The sequence below is a fragment of the Pelodiscus sinensis genome, chromosome 2 (genome assembly GCF_049634645.1).
Source record: "Pelodiscus sinensis isolate JC-2024 chromosome 2, ASM4963464v1, whole genome shotgun sequence".
NCBI lineage: Eukaryota > Metazoa > Chordata > Testudines > Trionychidae > Pelodiscus > Pelodiscus sinensis.
This window is the reverse complement of record NC_134712.1, coordinates 46489311-46506230: the sequence shown is the minus strand read 5'-3', so window position 1 is coordinate 46506230 and position 16920 is coordinate 46489311. Positions and strand designations below refer to the sequence as shown.

Below are 16920 nucleotides of genomic sequence, written 5' to 3'. Positions count from 1 at the left end.
TGTTCTTAATGGATAAGAATTATGGGAAAATATTATGACATTTTTCCCCATGAGTATTTTGCTTAAAAAAAAAAACCAGGTATGTCTGTAAATAACAAAGTTTGACCTATTGACTTCAACTGAATTATTCTGGCTTTACACAGAGGTAGCTAAGAATTGTATGTGGTTACGATTTTGTATTAATCAGTAATTATTAAGAGCTATCAATTACTACTTTATTTTATAAATCATATATACACTTACTCCCTACCAGGTGCAATTTACATTGTAAATTAGACAACATAGTTATATTTGCCATATATTGGAGGACAACACAAAGGCTATTCATGTGAAAAAATAAGAGCAGAAAAGTACATTGGGGAAGTGTAAGACAGAGATTTGAATGCAGTGACAAGGTTTGATAGACTAGAAGGCGAGCCAGTGGAAGATTTCAGAAGGAGGGATGGCATAGCACTGTTAGACAATGAAGATCTCATAAGCAGTGTTGCAGTCATGTTGTTCCCAGCATATTAGAAAGAAAACATCTTGTACTGGACCAACTTCTGCTGCTGAGGGGGAGAAACTTTCAAACTCAGATCGAGCTCTTCTTTAGGCCTGGGAAATGTACTCAGAGCATCATAGTATCATAGCTACATATTAGGCAGACTATGTTGTTTAGCATAAGTAGTTAACACATATTCTGAGTGAGTGAATGGTGAGTGGGGTAATATTGTTTATGAGACCATCTTTTGCTGGTGAGAGAGACAAGCTTTTGAGCTTATTGTAAGCTAGAAGGTTTCTCTCTCACCAACAGAAATTATTCCAATAAAGGATATTACTTCACCTACCTTGTCTATATAATATCCTGGGACCAGCATGCTATAATGCCACTGAATCCATATTCCAATGAGGCTATTCAAGGTGAAATGGCCTATTAAAACCTCTGCAGTCATGGGGAAGGAGGAAGGAAAAACTAAACAAAACAAAATGCTGGGGACTGGGATGTAAGTGGTTAAAGACTGTTATAATAATCCATAGATTTGATTTTTTTCTTATTCAGTCCATGATTTTTAGTATATAGCAAAGTTATGAATTTGAGCTCCCAACACTCAGCTTTTGAAGGTGTTGTGCAGGTTTTCTTTAAGAATAAGGATTAACAAGTCTTATCTGCTGATAAATGTTGATATTTTGTATGCTGTTTGCAAACAGCACTTTTGAAAATACAAGTGCTATAGTATAGGATAAAATATTGGACAACCAAATATTGTCTAAAAACATGACTGAGGCAAGACTTAAGAAATTAGGTTTGAAAATGAGAAGGCTGAGGGGGGATATGATAACCATTTTCAAGTATATAAATGGTTGTTATAAGGAGGAGACAGAAGAATTGTTCTTTTTAATCTCTGAAGCTAAAATGAGAAAGATTGCAGCAAGCGAGGTTTTGGTTGGACATTAGGAAAAATTTCCTGTCAGGATGACTAAACACTGGGATTAATTTCCTAGTGAAGTCATGGAATCTCCATCATTGGAGATTTTTGAGAGCAGGTTAGACAAACACCTGTCAGGGATGGTCTAAACAATTCTTAGTCCTTCCATGAGTGTGAGGAACTGAACTAGATGACCTGTCAAGGTCCCTCCTAGTTCTATGATTGTCCAGCAATGGTAAGCCTATTTCCAGTCTCCATTATGCTGTCTTAAATCAGAAGTACCTCCATCAAACTCAAGAAAACTACATTAGTGTAACCACTGTGTAACTGAGATCAAAATTCCACTTAATTGCAATGGTTTACCATCAGCATTTTCTGACTGTATAAAGGGAGAAAGAGCCTGCTCTTGATTTTTGTTGTTATTTTTATAAACTTTGAAATTGTCACCTTGCAATTAATGAATCCTTTATAAACTGTACTTTTTGGTTGCATTCATTGCCCCTCAGGCTACTTCTCTTGAGAGCATATAAAGTTTCCTGAACTTCTATTTTTGTAATCTAAGGTGATTATTCTTCCAAGTCTCATGCTGCAACTATAATTTTAATTTATCAATCTGCCATTGAGTGAACTGCTGTAGCAACATTTGAAAAGCTAAAATTCCATCATTTATCCCTACACCTGTCAATGACCCTCTTCTGCACTTGTCAAACCGAGGTAAATGGCACTCCTGTGACATATACAATATTACTAATAAATTGGATAATCAGTCATGTATGTGTACAGTTTGACAGGAGTGTCCTGAATACACTGAATTCAGGACAGATTTTTAAGAGTCAGAACCTCATCACTCTTGAGATAAAAATACTGTAGAGGCATCAAGGCTGGGCTCATGTGCTCTGTAAAGTCAAAGGACACCTTGGGAAATGGTAAGGCCACATGCTCCTGGAAAATTTTGTTTCTTTAGTTTAATATTCTCCAAGGGAAAAATGTAAGAAATTGGAGATTACATCAAAGATGGAAAAAATAGTTTACCGGTAGGGGGAGGGGGAAAATGAATGGAAACATTAAGTAGATTTATTTAGGATTCTTGAACAAGAAAGGTAACAGGTCATATCAGAGCTTGGTTTCTAAAAGCACTGAGTCACCTACTGTTGCATGCATTTTGCACATACCCACAATAGGAGCAATAATAATACTTAGCAGTTATGCAGTATGTGACATTCTCTAGGCGACATTTCCATTGCAGATCCCACCCTTTTGCACCAGTCATGCACCCTGTGCAGCTCTAACAGCAGAGCCAGTTGTTTCTCAGAATCAGAGCTTTAGCCCTGATGTCCTTGACATCCCCTCTTTCCCTGACTGGAGCACCTCTGCTGAGGAGAATGTGTCCTGCAGCGTGCTTTACAAGCTTAAACTGATCCTCGCACATCCCAGGGAAGTGCCTTACATCACATATGTCACTTTGAAAAATGGAGCATAAGTGGCTTTTTCAATATTCAGGCTGGTTACCAGGCTCCTGGCTTCCCCCCAATAACATTTTAGTGGCAAACTATTTTCATCTTGTGAATGTGTATTTGAATATGAAGTTTAAATATTTCCTAATGACAGATGCAACCGGTGGATTAAGACTAGTTCCTGGAGAAACTCTTTTATTCTACTGAATACAGGAATGAGGCCCTTATCAAATTTATACATAGCTTCAATGGCAGCTATTTATCTGAAAGGTAGAACAGACTGAATTGTGCCTGTGAAGATATGAAGACAAGGGGGAAATGCTTTATTATTAGCTGTTAGAGCTGCACAGGGTGCATGACTGGTGCAAAAGGGCGGGATATTTCAATTGTGTTTATGCACATTTAGTCAAATCAGAGGGTCCAACATGTAAGTACCAATCTGTGTCTATAAAATTAAGGTGCAAAATACCCACGCTATTGTCTCAAAACTTTCTTGAGATACAGTTTACATAGACTATTTCTGATTTCTGTGGGAAAATCAAAAAGATTTCTGGAAAATCCAACAAACAGTGCCATGCTCACCAATCCTGAACAAGGCAGGCGAAATTCCCTGTTGTCCATGTAGGATCAGTCTTGTCTAGATTCTGGTTGCTACAGGTCACTGACATCCAGAGGATTCCTGGCAGCTCTGATCTTAAACTATATCTTGGAGATGAGTTCTTCTTCCAGGTCTTTCCTTCCTTCTGTTCCTTTTCTTACTTCCTTTCTTTTTCTGCTGGTCTCCTTCTTGGAGCCCACTTTATATAGCTATACCTCCTTAACTATACCTTAAACAACTATTTTACTAAAATTTTACTAACCAATCCTAATTTCTTTTAATATAATTCCCTGACCAATTATATCCCAAAACATTAATTGATTTATACCTAGCAAAATTAATTCTACAGTGGGCAAATAATTAAAAAGCAAGACAGACAGCATACAAACAAACAATTGGAAAGCGTGGACCATAATAATAGAAAGAGGGTATGTCTACACTACCCCGCTAGTTCGAACTAGCGGGGTAATGTATGCATACCGAACTTGCTAACGAAGCCCGGGATTTGAATTTCCCAGGCTTCATTAGCATAAAGCCGGCTCCGCCATTTTTAAAAGCCGGCTAGTGCGAACCCCGTGCCGCGCGGCTACACGCGGCACAGGCTAGATAGTTCGAACTACGTAGTTATTCTGAACTATCTGTACGCCTCGTGGAACTGAGGATTTCACAATCCCAACTATAAGTAGTTTCTTGCCAGATTAAAATGCTATCAAACTCAATTTTCTTTAACCATCTTGAGATCTGTTTCTGTGTCTGGTGATATTGGATGGTGTTAGGACTGGGTCTCTTTCTTCACAGCCTGATATCACACTATTTTAATGCAATTTAGATGGAATGAGAGTATGTGACTCCTTGCTTTTCAGCTACTAGCTGCCTCTCTTTCAATCTGGCTGCAGATAAATCCTTAGGTTTCAGGCCTCACAATATTGCTACAGGCTTTAAAATATGGCTACAGAGAAAGGCCTTATCCTTACATTGCAATCAGATATATTGAGACCATACAATCTGCCAAGCACCTTTACTTAGAAAAAGGATGTGGAGAGGTGACCTTGCCTACTTGAAAAGGTGAACTGCACCACAGAAATAAGTTAAAACTTACGTTTTCTATCATTCCTTTCTGCTTTCTGTCACTTTCTGGTTTCCTAGAAAGCTTCCATAATGTGTTAATTTAAGAAATAATTAATGACATTTGTCCCTTGATGGTAAGTATGCCAGCAAAAAGCAGACTCTAGACTGTTTTCTGTTTGTCTCCAATGCAGATGTAGCATAGGCCGCAAAATAAGTTTCTTCCAATGAGTCTCAGCCCTGACTTAAATGGGAGCATCTCTACTACAGAGATGGTAGTTGAGTCCCCCTGATCCTTCAATCTTTGGCATTAGTGGGGAGCTTGTCAACTAACATGCTAATAATTGCCAATTGTGGTGTTGATTTGTGGGATCCATTAAGAACTGGACTGAGATCTCCTGTTTACTTCAAATAGACCACAGAAAATCAGTCTGACAACAGCTTTTAGTAATTACCAGCCCAAGATGGATTCAGCTTAACTCTTCAGAAATGAAAGGCTACATATACCATTATTAAATTCCTACATAGGTGAAGCAATTTCCCAATTTCAAATTTTTCACTCTTCAATTTTTAATATTTAAACATCCACTGTTTAGGAATCCTTTTTTAAATACCCGAAGGAGAGAAAAGTGATCAGGAACAGTCATCATGGATTCACCAAGGGCAAGTGATGTGTGACCAACTTAACTGCCTTCTATGAGAAGATAACTGGCTCTGTTGATATGGGGAAAGCTGAGAGCATGGTACACCTTTTCTTTAGAAAAACTTTTGATATGGTCTCCCGCTGTATTCCTGCCAGTTAGTTGAAGAAGTATGGCTTTAATGAATGGGGTATAAGGTGGATGGAAATCGTGCTAGATTATCAGGCTCAACATGTAGCAATCAATGACATGCTGTCTAGTTGGCATCCGGTATCAAGCAGAGTGCCCAAGAGCTGGTCCCTAAGCCAATTTTGTTCAACATCTTCATTATTGACCTGGATGAGAGGATGGATTGCATGGATGACACTAAGCTAGGGGGAGAGTTAGATACACTGGAGGGTAGGGGTAGGGTGCAGAGTGATGTAGACAAATCAAATGACTGGGCCAGAAGAAATCTGGGGTCCAACAAGGACAAGTACAGAGTCCTGCAATTAGGCTGGAAGAATCTCATGCACTGTTACAGGCTGGGAACTGATTGGTTAACAGCAGTTCTGCAGAAAAATGTCCTGGGGATTACAGTAGAGGAAAAGCTGGATATGAGTCAACAGTGTGCCCTTGTTGTCAAGAAGACTAATGGTATATTGGGGTGCATTAGTAGAAGTATAGCCAGTAGATCGAAGGAAGTAATTATTCACCTCTATTCAGCACTGGTGAGACCACATCTGGAATATTGTGTCCAGTTTTGGGGTTCCCGCTACAGATAGGATGTTGGAGCAAATCCAGCAGAGGGCACCAAAATGATTAGAGGATTGCAACACATGACTTATTAGGAGAGACTGAGAGAACTGGGTTTCTGTAGTCTACAGAAGAGAAGAATGAGAGAGGATTTGATACAACCTACAACAGGTGCAAAGAGTTGGAGCCAGACTATTCTTAGTGTTGGTAGATAACAAAACAAGACGCAATGGTCTCAAGCTGCAGCATGGGAGGTCTAGCTCAGATATTAGGAAAAGCTATTTCACTATGAGGCTGGTAAAGCACTGGAGTGGGTAACATAGGGAAATCGTGGAATCTCCATCTTTAAGAGATTTTTAAGTTCAGGGTTGACAAAGCATTGACTGGAATGATTTAGTTGAGGTTTATTGTACTTTGAGCAGAGGGTTGGACTAGAAGACCTCCTGAGGTCTCTTGCAACTTTAATCTTCTATGATTCTGTGTCAGTTTAACTTGTGTTGAAAAGGATACATTTTTGCAACCATTCTATTTGAGAGAAGAAATGATTTTACAAATAACTGGATTACTAGTTTAAATCATTATGTTGACAAGTACAGGCAGTCCCCGGGTTACGTACAAGATAGGGACTATAGGTTTGTTCTTAAGTTGAATTTGTATGTAAGTCGGAACTGGCTCCAGATTCAGCTGCTGCCACTGAAACTGACCAGGGGCTGACTACAGGAAGCCGGAGGCAGAGTTGCTCTGCCCCCAGCTTCCTGGAATCAGCCTGATCAGTTTCAACAGCTGCTGAATCTGGAGCCTGGGACAGAACAGCTGGGGCGCTGCCCGGTACGTTCCCACAGGACCAACCCAGCAGCACCCCAGCGGCTCTACCCAAGGCGTCCCGCAACAAAAGCCTGGTCTACTGGGGAGGGGGGCACTAGCTGCGCCCCCTCCCCCCCAGCAGACCAGGGAGACCCGAGCAAAGCCGCACAGGCGGAGGGACCCTGCCGCCCGTGTGGCTTTGCTCCTGTCTCCCTGGTCTGCTGGGGGGGTCCAGCAAAGCCGCAGGGTCCAGCAGACCAGGGACACCCGAGCAAAGCCGCCCAGGCAGCGGGGGTCCAGCAAAGCCGCTGGACCCCCCCCCCCAGCAGACCAGGGGGACAGGAGCAAAGCCGCCCAGGTGGCGGGGGTCCCCACTTCCTAGGCGGCTTTGCTCCCGGGCAAACGAGCAAAGCCGCCCAGGCGGCGGCTTTACTCGGGTGTCCCTGGTCTGCTGGGGGGGGTCCAGCGGCTTTGCTGGACCCCCCCCCCCAGCAGACCAGGGAGACCGGGAGAAGCTTTTCTCGCCCCAGAGGACACGGGTGGCAACCCGCCGCCCGTGAGCGCGGGGGTGAGAAAAGCCCCGTTCGTAAGTGCAGATCCGACATAAGTCAGATCCGCGTAAGTCGGGGACTGCCTGTACCTCCTAAAGAGAGTTGGGTTGAAAGAATATTGCTTTAGTATTGAATATTTTTATCCCGCATTGACAACAAAGGAGCAATTGGCGGTGTTAGTAGAATTAAGATGTATTGTGTCTGGTTTATAAACATTTATTCAATTTACAAATCTCTATACTGAAGAAAGCAAAGGAGATATTAACCACAGGGTAAATCACATGCAAGTGTTAATCTTTTATTGCAATAAAAATATTGAAAATAAATTCTGCTCTCCATTATTCCTCTGAAGTCAATTGAGTTATCTAAGTTTTCAAATAAATTAGAGCAGAATTGAATCCTTGGTTTATAAAATGTTGATCACGAAAAAGAATAAAGTCCTAATATAAATAAAAGCTTAAAATTAATATCTAATATTATTTCAAAGTTACACAAAGAGGCACAATTTTGCCTTTTTTGACTAACACACATAGAATTCCACTTTAATGTGCCTGTGTTCAAAATTATATCTCTGAAAATGTGGCCTTGAGGGAATCCTTTATTCTTAAAGACAACAGAATTTAAAGTTAAATGTGATTAAAAAAAATACAGTATCCCAAGCAGGAGCCAATCAACTCAAGTGCATTTTTTTTCTTTTTTAGTGGTATTGAGTTTAACAAGAATTCATCTTAGTTTTTCATTAATGTATTTTCTGTGGGCCCACAGTGAGCATTAAGAATGTTTTACTGTATCTTTCCTTTTGTTAGTAGCGTCATGTGTACAATGCTATTATTAATGCTGCAGGGATGGCTTATGTGTGTGGGTAGATTATCAGCCAGTTTTCAATGCTATTATAAAACTGCTGATTCCACCAGTGCACAGGATGGTTTAAACCTTTTTCTGCTTGTAGCTTGCGGTACATTTGGTATGCTAGACAATACAAGCGGATGCCTGCAGCATCTGTAACACAGCTTGCTTGGTTGCTAAGGAATAACTCTCAAGAGGTTAAGAGCCCTGCAGTCACCTTGATCTGTGGGCCAATGATCATCTGTGAATTTGCAGTTTCATGTTCTATAGTGTAGTGCTGGCTAAATCATTGTGACTGACTACTGGCATGGAAAAGTGTGAGCAATTAAGGCTATAGCTGGGTGAATATTTTGGTCTTTTACAGAGCCCTCTCATTTCAATATTATCAAACATTGAAAAAACATGAATCAGCTTCCCCCAAAATAGTGACATTGACTTAAAGATCAGAAGGGTGTTTAAATAACACATTTTGAATTCTTTTGTTTTGAGCCTTTTCTGGGACATATGGTTCATGTTTTCAGTCTCTTATTGACAACTATGAGGGCTAGCAAGTTTCTATCGTGAATTGGGGCTATGTCAACACAACTTACACATTCTTATTGATAGTGTGACATGGTATTATAAAAGATTTCTGTATGAGTGCCTACATGTATTTGGATCTTCCACCTCGCCAGTGCAGACCCACCACAGAGATACAATGGGGTGGTGTTTCAGTCTCAAGGACCCTATTCAGGTGCAAACACCTAAAGAATGGTGAACAGCATTCTTAGAAAACCAGCGTAGCTGACACCTCTGAAGTGATAGTGGAAGGAAGGATCTACGCTATCCAAAAGACAGAACAAAAGAGGCCAGGAGGAGGTTAAATAGCAAGCCACATGGAAATGGAGGAAGCCAGACACAAAGAACAACTGTGGAACAGGAGAAAGCAAGATCATACAGAATGGGGAAGGGATTTAATGAGGGAGAGAGGTCAACCCACATGTAACCACATGTCTCCCCATCCCCCGTATATAATGCATGAGGTGGAGACACCCTACCAACCCCTGGGTGGGAGGGAAGTGGCTCTGCACACTACCCTCACCTGCAGATCCCATCCCCACAGCTCCCATTGGCTGCGATTCTCAACCAGTGGGGGCTGCAGGATGGCACCCGCAAGCAAGGGATGCACGTAGACCTTCCCTGTTCACTGTGAGCTACCACTTGCACGGCCAGTCCAACAAAGTTCAGGACCTCCTATCCACAGCATGGAGAACTGCTGTGTGCAAAATAAATGAGGTCCCAAATTGTTGGGTGCCCTATGCAGCCGTGTATGCTGTGTACACCTAAGGGCAACCCTGCATAAACAGTTCTAGGCATCTATTGTTTTGTTTGATCCATATTTTCCTGTGCTTTATGTGATTAAGAAAAAGAACACTAATGTGTCAGCTTCTGAACAAAATGGGGATCTGATGCTTCACAATTTTCCATATGCCTCTGAGAATAGCTTTACCCTTTATGCCAGAAGCTTCACACCTTTGGGTAGAGTTTTGCCACGGGGATGTGTTTATCTTCAGGGTCCTCTAATTTTTTCCATCCATGGGTGGATTGAATTTTCTGTGTGCACCAATATTGAGATAAATGAATTCTTTGCTTCAGTCTTCACGGCTGAGGATATTGGGAAGATTCCCAAACCTGTGCCATTCTTTTTAGGTGACAAATTAGAGGAGGTTTTGGAACAAATTGATAAACTTAACACTAACAAGTCACCGGGACCAGATGGCATTCACCCAAGAGTTCTGAAAAAAATCAGATGGGAAATGGTGGAACTACTAACTGTAATTTGTAACCTATTCTTTAAATCGGCTTCTGTACCTAATGATTGGAAGATAGCTAATGTGAAACTAATATTTTAAAAGGGCTCTAGAGGTGATCCTGGCAATTACAGACCAATAAGTCTAACATCAGCACCAGGCAAATTAGTTGAACTATAGTAAAGAATAAAATTATCAGACACATGGTTGAATATAATTTGTTGGAGGAAAGTCAACATGGTTTCTGTAAATGGAAATCATGCCTTACTAATCTGTTAGAGTTCTTTGAGAGAGTCAACAAACATGTGGACAAGGGGGGATCCAGTGGATATAGCATAGTTAGATTTCCAGAAAGCCTTTGACAAGGTCCCTCACCAAAGGCTCTTAAGTAAAGTAAGTTGTCATGGAATAAGAGGGAAGGTCCTTTCCTGGATTGATAACTGGTTAAAAGACAGGAAACAAAGGGTAGGAATAAATGGTTACGTTTTCCAAGTGGGGAGAGGTAGCTAGTGGGGTCTCCCAAGAGTCTGTTCTGGGACCCTTCCTATTCAATTTATTTATAAATGATCTAGAGCGGGGGTTCTCAACCTTTTTCGATACCCGTAGCCCCTTGGCTTTTAGTAAATAAATTCTAGAATCTAGAATCCACAACTTTTTTCACTAACACAACTACTTTTGGAATAATTCAATTACGATAATCTAGTTATTTACCTAATATTCCCCATACCCCCTTTGACAAGCTTCTCGTACCCCCTGGGGATATGCATACCCCGGGTTGGGAACCTCTGATCTAAAGAAAGGGGTAAACAGTGAGAACGCAAAATCTGCTCAAGATAGTTAAGACCAAAGCAGAGTGAAGAACTTCAAAAAGATTTCAGATATCTAAAAAGGTGTCATAAGAAGGAGGGAGAAAACTTTTTCATCTTGGCCTCTGAAGATAGAACAAGAAGCAATGAGCTTAAACTGCAGCAAGGGAGGTTTAGGTTGGACATTAGGAAAAAGTTCCTAACTGTCAGGGTGGTCAAACACTGGAATAAATTGCCCAGGGAGGTTGCGGAATCCCCATCTCTGGAGATATTTAAGAGTAGGTTAGATAAATGTCTATCAGGGATGGTCTACACAGTATTTGGTCCTGCCATGAGGGCAGGGGACTGGACTCGATGACCTCTCAAGGTCCCTTCCAGTTGTAGTATTCTATGATTCTATGATAAGATCTCACCAAACTAAGAGATTAGGCAACAAAATGGCAAATGAAATTTACTGTTGATAAATGTAAAGTAATGCACATTGGAAAAAATAATCCCAATTATATATACAATATGATGGGGACTAATTTGGCTACAACTACTCAAGAGAGAGATCTTGGAGTCATTGTGGATAGTTCTCTGAAAACATCCACTCAGTGTGCAGCGGCAGTCAAAAAAGCCAATAGAATGTTAGGAGTCATTAAAAAAGGGATCAACAATAAGACAGAAAATATCTTATTGCCTCTATATAAAACTTTGGCATGTCCACATATTGAATACTGCTTGCAGATATGGCCTCCTCATCTCAAAAAAGATATATTGGCATTGGAAAAGGTTCAGAAAATGTCAACAAAAATTATTAGGGGTTTGGCATGGGTCCCATATGAAGAGAGATTAAAAAAACTTGGACTTTTCAGCTTAGAAAAGAGGAGTCTAAGGTGGGATATGATAGAGGTCTCTAAAATCATGACTGGTAAAAAGTGAATAAGGAAAAGTTATTTACTTATTCCCACAATATAAGAACTAGGGGTCACCAAATGAAATTAATAGGCAGCAGGTTTAAAACGAACAAAAGAACGTTTTTCTTCACTGAGTGCACAGTCAACTTGTGGAGCCCCTTGCCAGAGGATGCGGTGAAGGCTAGAACTTAACAGGGTTCAAAAAAGAGCTAGATAGATTCATGGAGGTTAGGTCCATCAATGGCTATTAGCCAATATGGGTAGGAATGGTATCCCCAGCCTCTGTTTCTCTGGAGGTGGGTGACAGGGGAGGGATCACGTGAGGATTACCTGTTATGATCCCTATCTCTGGGGCATCTGGTATTAGCCACAGTCAGCAGACAGGATACTGAGCTAGATGGACCTTTGGTCTGACTCAGTATGGCCATTCTTATGTTCTTATAATGTGCAGATATGCACCACCAGTACAAACACAAAACCTATATCTTTTTAAAAGTTAATAGATATGAAAGAATATTAAAGTACATCATAATTAATAAGGTCACTGCTTAAGTTATTTAATATGAACTCAAATAAAAATAAAATTAACACTGCCTTTGAAGTACATGTACAGCCTCTCCCCGAGTTACGAACGAGTTACAGACCGAATACTTGGCCATAACTCGATCTGTTCATAACTCGGACCCCATTGAGTTACATAGTGACTGCGCTGTTTGTAAGCACAGGTCACGTTTGTAACTCGGGGATCGCCTATATGACCTCTCCATGGAAGCTTTGGTCATAAATGCGAACGGTCATAACTCGACCATTCGCAACTTGGGGACCGGCTGTATTTCTAGAAACTCAAGCCAGTGAACACACCAAAACATAGTATGCTAAAAACCGTTATATAAAGAAAGGCATGGCTGTTAAGTGAGAGCATAAAATATGCACCAGAGGCCCAATTTAATAACCTACTTCTACTACCATACATAGACCACTACATCTTCAGGGAAAGCTTCTCTCAAAAAATGTTCCCTTAGTCTAAAGCAGAAACTGCCTCGGGAGCAGAGCTGCACATCTTTGCCTTAGTCTTGGTTTGTAGGAGTGGATTTTGCCTCATCAGCTCCACTGCAGTTCATCCAGGCAAAACTCAGCTATCTAGTTTTTATAAAGGTAAAGTTTATTTCATCCCAAGTGGTAAGTTTTCGTGAGGGTTTGGAAATGCCTTTTTTACCTTTTTCTCTCTCTCTCATTAAATTATCTTCTGTCTTCCACTTAAAACCACAATACAATTAAATTCCAGACTTATCTTGGCTGTTCATCATGTAGCCAAATCAAAATGTTATGCTAGGGAATGGTTGTAAATAAAAGAACTTTGCAATCTCTGATTTCCACGTGCCCCATATCTTATAAAATGGCTACAGACTGTAAGACAAAATAAAAGATGGGGGTTATGTTTAGAAACACTAGTGCATGGCCTTAGCTGAGCATATTGCTTTACTTGCACAGAAGAGCTTAAACAATGTGATCCCTGCCCACAGCAAAGTACTTCAGAAACATACTATAATTCTATGCATTAGCTGTATTGTAAATAACGATGGCATCTGGTTGGCAAAAACCAGTAGCAAACCAGCACCCGCTGTTTTGTCTAAAATGGGCAAAATGTGGACCCTGGGTCTCTGTACAAAGCCTGAACAAAATTGCACAGAGGCCATCAATGGACTAAAGAGAAGGAATTCTCTCTCAGCCCATACTATGGGTGTGGGTGGTTTTTACAATTAGATTATGGTCAATTATGATAATTATGCTGTGGCTTGCTAAGCACTCTTTTTCATGGGGCTCTGGGCCAGTGCACAAGTCCTATTCATGGAGCCACTATCTTCACCATACACTGCTTCTCTTCCCTGGCCCACAGAAGCCTTACAGAGCCGTGGTCTATACTTGATCAGGCAGTTCGGCTTAAGGTACACCATCCAGCTACACAAAACATGTAGCTGGATTCGGTTTACCTGAAGCCAAGCCACGGCAGTATCCACATTGCAGGAGGCTGATAGGAGCACACATGTCATTAGCAGCAACAAGGACCAGGTACAGGTATGTAAAAATCTAAAATGTTTAGATCAATTCCCCCTCAAAAATGTATCCACTCCCAGGCTTTAGAAATATAAAATGTTATGCACAAACACATGCACCCATCTCCTTTATAGGTGCTTCTTCCACAATCACAAGCACTCAGAAGGAGTTTTTAGAAATATGAAACCACAAGTACTTTTTTATTTGGGGAAAACACTATAAACATCTATTTATATAATAAAACAAAATTATAAAGCCTAAGCAGTGATTGAGAAGCATGGGCAATTCTCAGTTCTCTTATTTATTAACCAATATGTTGGGACTCAGAATTCTTTGTTCACTCAGGCTACGTCCATCCCGAAATAGCTATCCAACGTCTGAACAGCACACCTGTTATTTCGAAATATAACAGGTTCACTATTCTGACGTCCCTGTAAACCTCATTCCATGAGGAGTAAGGGAACATTTCAGAATAGCAGGTTATTTGAAATTTGGCACTGTGTATATAGTGCCAAATTACAAAATAAGCTGTTTCAAAATTGACTTGAATTAAGCTATGCAATTTGCATAGCTCAAACTGAATAGTTTATTTCGAGCCCTGAGTGCAGCATAGACACGCCCTCAGTAACCTTCACTCATGATTAGACTCAGGAGCTGTCAAATAGATACCAGGCAGTGGTTTCTCTTTAGCCCGTCTGCTTCAGTCTCATGACATCTGGTTCCACTCCAATCTGTGGATTCCTGGTCTTGATCTGTAGTAAGTAAGCTCTGTCAGACCTGTTACTTCCAAGTTCTGTTTCAATGAAATCCCCAATATCTGCATGGCTGTTTGCACAAAGTCAGTTTCATACAGGGTCCAGAATTCCTAAGTGGGAAACTCATAGCAAAACAGAACTTATAAGCAGACAAGACCTCTTCCAAGGCAGTACACCTGTATCTTTTGAGCTGTTTGGGAATCACTACTCAACTTCAGTCCATGTCCTGTTAGTTCAGGGTTACACTCCTTCTCCAGAGTATATCTTTTGTAATTTCTTCCCCATTTCGCAAATACAGTTACATTAATCATTTAATATATTTCCATAAACAAGCACACAAACAACCCACTAAACAATGCAACAAAACATTGGTAAAGAACTGCATAAGGGTAGCATTACAATCAAACTAAATTATACATGTCTAAGCCAGCTTTTCCGTCTTTTTTTCTCCAAGAGAGGGGTTTGTTTGTTTGTTTGTTTTCCTTTCAGCTTCCCAGCTCTAGGCCTTACAAAATTTTTTAGAGGAAGAAAGAAGCAGGGCCTAGGAAGGGAAAGCCAAACATTTTCAGTTAAATTGCACATACACATTTTAGAAAAATGAAAATAGAGAAACAGGTTATATTCAAAAAAATTAAAATAAAATGTGAAGAAAAAAATCTGTTGGGTTTTATATTCCTGACCAGCTCTGCAAACAATGGTTGTCCAAAATACATTCCTCTATCATGGGGAATAACCATCCCTGATAAGACACTTACTATTGTTCATTTCCACTCTATTTTCCTTTGTACACTTTCTTCTATTTCTTCATCCTTTCTAAATCCCACCCACAATCCTTTTACTTTTTTAGTTTCTTGACTAAATCCTTTAATTTTTCCTTTGATAATTGCTGTATCATCTTCTCCTTTATTCTTTCTCTCCTGGATCATTTCAATAACCAGGTTCCACCTCCTCTTACAACAGTTTATCGTCTCAGGTGGCTGAAGCAATGTATGTTTTCTCTTCCCTGACCTTGATGAAATATTTGCCATAGCTGCGAGAGTGAAAATCCCCAACAGCTCATTTTAAAATGTGCAGACCTTTAATTGGCTCCCTTGTCCTCTTTTTCTGGCTGCTTGTGATAGACTTATTTACTGGCACTTGCTACAGTGGCAAGAGGTGATGATTGAGACTGGGACATACAAGAATAAACATACTAAATTGACTTTGCATTTCCCATATCAAACATGGTTGTTCTCTAGGCCTTTCCAGTTCCCTCCTGCATTTTGTTCCCTTGATATCTCCTTACTCAGTTTGCCTCCAGACAGTTTCTTCTCCTCTCTCTCAAAGTGGCCTGCATTTCCCTTTCAAAACCTAAAGGAACAGCTAGGGTTGCCAGATGGTTTCAACAAAAATACTGGACATACTTGACATTACATCACAATCTACATTACATCTTATTTAGAAAATACCAGACATTTATATTTTCTCAATTTGTTTCCCAAACGGAAAGCTCAAATACTGGACTGTCCAGTTCAAAACCGAACACCTGGCAGCCCTAGGATCAGCATTGAAACACTCCTCCGGGAGAAGTCAGTGTTTTGTAAGATATACATCATGGGTGTGTCTAGACTGGCAAGATTTTGCGCAAAAGCTTTTGTGCAAAAACTTGCCAGCTGTCTACACTGGCCGCTTGAATTTGCGCAAGAGCACTGACTTTGTAATGTACAAAATCAGTGCTTCTTGCGCAAATACTTTCATGCTCCCACTCTGGAAAAAGCCCTCTTGCACAAGAATACTTGCTCAAGAGGGCCAGTGTAGACAGGGAAGAACTGTTTGGCGCAAAAAAGCCCCGATGGCTAAAATGGCGATCGGGGCTTTCTTGCGCAAAATCGCGTCTAGAGTGGCCACGGATGCTTTTGTGCAAAAGCACTTTTTGCGCAAAAGCATCCGTGCAAATCTAGACGTGCTTTTGCGGAAATACTTTTAACGGAAAAACTTTTCCATTAAAAGTATTTCCGCAAAATCATGCCAGTCTAGACGCAGCCCATCTGTTTTCCTAGAGTTGCTTCTTTTTCTTTTTATACAAGTTTAGAGTTTTTCAGCAAAAAGGCTCAGTAAATAACAGTTCTACCACCTCATGTTCTCATGGATCAAATATTTTCATGCTCTGCTTGTTATTCTTAGTTACAGGCCTTTTTGACTCTGCCACTTGTTTTTTGGTCTTCCCAGGATACTAGATAACCTATGAACACAGAAAGAGGAAGGCCACTGATTTGGACTCCTTGCTTCACTTGATCCCTGAGAATTATACTAATAGTCATCTAATAACAGAGTGGTTATGCTGTATTAATTTATTTCCGTATGTGCTGCCAGGTTCTTTCATAGCTGTGTGTGCAAGAACTGTTAATAAAAATTCAGATTCCTGAATCTACCACACCATGGTAGTATGCAAAATAACATAATTTCAGATTTAAAAATAACCTTGCTATATCCTTTTCGGGCCTCTGCTATATTCATTAGGAAGTAAAAAGTCTTC

General features: G+C 40.5%; 1 protein-coding gene across 12 annotated transcripts in view; it reads left to right on the top strand.

Moving 5' to 3' along the window:
• Positions 1 to 16920, top strand: part of RALYL (RALY RNA binding protein like) — a 566823-nt gene that overhangs the window by 511235 nt on the left and 38668 nt on the right. The window lies entirely within an intron of this gene.